Source organism: Lolium perenne, chromosome 7 (genome assembly GCF_019359855.2).
Source record: "Lolium perenne isolate Kyuss_39 chromosome 7, Kyuss_2.0, whole genome shotgun sequence".
Classification (NCBI taxonomy): domain Eukaryota; kingdom Viridiplantae; phylum Streptophyta; class Magnoliopsida; order Poales; family Poaceae; genus Lolium; species Lolium perenne.
Window position 1 is genome coordinate 202435306 of NC_067250.2, and position 3900 is coordinate 202439205.

A 3900-nucleotide genomic window follows, 5' to 3' on the forward strand; every position below is an offset into this window, starting at 1 on the left:
AACGGAATTAGAAAGTAAAAAAAGCGGGAAACGAGTTGCCCAGCTCGGGGAACAAAGTAAACAATCGATTGCCCCGCTTATAGTGAAAGCCGCCGGTCCGGATGCCCCCGATATCATAGAAGCTGCGGTAACACAGGGATTGACTGTAACGAGTGCCAGAGAACAAGCGGCCAACTTAGGTATTACTCTTCGTGAACTGTTAGGCCTTGATGAGGCGCCCGTGAAGGAGGTAGTAATTACATATGTGAAGAATGGGCCTCTCGTCGAGCCTGCGCAGGAAGAGGATCTACCTCCACAAATGAAAGGTTTGCTGAAATGGTACAAGGGTTACATAAAAAATAAAAACGCCAAAGAATATATTTATGCGGAAGTTAGATATGAGCATCACTTCAAACATTACTATGTACAAATTCATCTGAGTGAATTGTTCCAGCTTTTCAATCTGCGCGAGCTCGACAAATCTATCATCAGTTTCTACGTTCTGTAAGTGATTTATTTCTACCCAATCTCGTTCATATTGCCTGCACTATATATATGTCCTAACTATATTGTTGTGTCCGCTATTATATATACATGCAGAATGAAGATTAAGGAATGCAGTGTAAGGAACATCCATGATGTTGGGTTCATTGACCCACACATCGTTAATGGATATGTGTTAGAGCATCACCCCGCCGACGTGGAGGCAGACCTGTGGCAGTTTCTTACAAAGCAGGAACTCAAAAGCGATATTCTATTTCCTTACCATTTTGGGTGAGTGTTTCTGTCTTGAGCACATTCTCTTTTGTTTACTCCATGCATGGTATGTGGCCGGCTAATCGATGAGTTATGCATGACGTACTGTGCATGTATCGTGTCCGCAGGTTCCACTGGATTCTGCTAGTAATTAAAGTTGACAAATCAGAATGTCTCGTCCACGACTCTCTGACTCTGAATTCAAATCTTTGGGGCGGCATGAGAAGAATGCTGCAGAAGTAATTATTTTCATTCATTTGCGCTCTATATCGATCGGCCTATTTCGTTCATTTTCTAATTAAGCTTCAAGTAATTAACTAATAACTCTCTTGTTCATTTAATTTTCTTTGCCTCGTAGGGTTTGGAGACGGTTCTCAGATCAAAAGGTCGGTGAATTCAAAAAAGAGCTACATTTCATGCGGTCAAAGGCTAAGAATGGTGGCGATATTCAGCCACCGGGGACCAATCTATGTGGATACTATGTCTGTGAGATGATCCGGAGATACACCTCTGAGCGCGTTCCGAGTGATACCAATGCTCAGAGGAATAACCTCCGGATGATGCTTAGTCCAGAAGCTCGCTTCCGACCACTTCAAGAGGAACTAGCTGGATGGCTCACGAGGGAAGTCCTCGATCCTAAAGGAGAACACCATTACGAGGACGTAGAACTATGCATGCATTAAATTATGTATGAAAACTTGTTCAAACTTGTATATGGTCATCCGATGATATTGAATATATATTGTATATTCCTCTTGAATTCTTTTTGGTTCTAATTTCAAATTTGTTTGAAATTGTACATTCATATGCATGTATGTAGTACCGTAGAATATGTGAAACTCCTTCAAAATTACAATAAAGCACAAAAGAAATAAAACAATACAAATTAAACAGAAAACAGGTTTAGGGGGGGCAGGTTTAGGGGGGCCTAAAACCCTAAACCTGCGGCGGCCTTTAGTCGCGGTTGGCCAGAAGAACCGCGACTAAAGGTCCTCCGCCCCGACGGTCGCCTGGCGCCCACGTGGACGGGCCTTTAGTCGCGGTTCTTAAGCAACCGCGACTAAAGGGGGGGCCTTTAGTCGCGCTTATTTGGTCGCGGTTGCGCAACCGCCAACCGCGACTAATGGCAGTTGCGAACCGCGACCAAAGGCGATTTTTCCACAAGTGGCGGAGACCATTTTTGAAGTTTGCTGGTCTCACGCCTAGTGCCAGGTTTGGTCTTGTAGCAGTGCTGAACAATCATCTCAATGTACGCAATAATCTTTGCACTTGTACGTTTTGGATCTTGGCTTCCTTGGTTGTTCCTAGCATCATCCCTTTCATCCCAAATGTGCCAACAACCAACAGCAAGTGTGGTGGCTTCCAATTCAGTTGTTCGAGAGAGGAAATCAAAAAGCCAATATTTTGGTGATGTGAACTCAGTACGAGCAAGCTGAATACTGAAGGTCTCTTTTACTACCCGCCATACTTGTTTTGCAAATTGACATTGGAGCATTGCATGCTCCACATCCTCATCTCTAGCACAGAAGACGCAAGCATCATTGGCAGGGACATGACGCCGAATTAACTGGACACCAGTCGGAAGGTAGTCGTGTGCAAATCTACAGAGATGAATTTTCATTTTCCCAGATGTGCTGATTTTCCAGATCATTTTCCACTCCTTCTCTCATTTGCAGCAGCCGAGGACATGCTTCCACCTCGCTTACCCATATTGTACGCTCACCAAATCGAGTAGATACCATTATTGGTATGTGGCCAGCGAACACAATCAGCTTATGCATGCATACTGATCTGTATTTGCATAATTAGATGCCCAGTCTCTTTATCAAAGAAAGCATAGACAGTTTCAGGAATCCACGTCGTAGACTGGTCATCGATCAAGCACTGAACCGTGGCTGCATCAGGAATGGGCTTGATAGTAGGGCGGGCGATCCGGAATCCAGTGATCAGATTTGATGTTAATTGATCGTCCATTTGCAATACCCCCACTGAACACCTTGCAGCAAAAGTTCACGACCATGTAAAATGCTCCTCTAGGTGTATGAGGCTGATCTTGGTTTTGGAGCGTGCCAAAAATCTGTATGGGAAAAGTACCTCCCTTTGAGCACCCTCGCACACAGTGATGTAGGCTCCGTTAGCAATCTTCATCCCTGACGCCCTAAGATGGTCTGATTAAACAAGTTAAGTTCACGGAAACCCATGCGGCCAAGGGGTTTAGGGGTGGAGAGCCAATCCCAAGATCGCCAATGCAACTTCTTCTTACTGTCCTCAACTCCCCACCATTGGTTAGAAATAGAGGCCCTCATCTTATCACAAGTTGAGATGGGAATCTGGAAGCAACTCATAACGTATGTAGGAATGGCTTGGATGAAGGCCTTCAAAAATATTTCTTTGCCTGCCCTAGACATAGGCCGATATGTTACTCCATTAATACGTTTCCACATCAAATCATAGAGGAAATTGAAGGTGGACGTTGGCGAACGCCCTACCGAGATGGGCATGCCCAAATAGAAATCATTAAGGACCTCGCCATGTACTTCTAGGCTACCCTTCAATCCATTCTTAACCAACTCGCTACAATGATTATCAAAGAAGACCGAGGATTTGTCCAGGTTGATCTTATGGCCAGACCCATCACATTATGTCTTCAGTGTATTTTTGAGGGCCTCAACACTCCTATTGTCACTCCGGGCAAAGAAAATGTTGTCTGTGCGACCCTGAGGTTGCGCGCATCCTAGCCACTAAACTAGGCATGTGCCAACAGCATGGCTAGGTGGTTGGCCCTCTAGCGAGGGCCAGTAGTACAAGCATGAGGATAACTTGTTCAGTGCAACGATGTCTTGGAGATATGCTCGGGGAAAAATAATAAAATTATTATTATTATATCTTTGTGTTTATGATAAATGTCTGTTTCTCGTGCTATAATTGTATTAACCGGAAACACTAATACATATGTGTTCAATCGATCTGGTGTTTTGCTACTGAAATTTTTGTGTGATCTGCTGTTCCATTGGAAATTAGACGGTTACAAATTACCGCTTCGTGGTTGGCGGCTACGTGCGCAAGTGTGTGGAGTTGCGAATATCTTTCAGGGTTGAGAGCTGTTGCATTGGCGATAGGAATTAATCGAGAGACTTCATCGGCGTCATACAAGTTATCTCCACC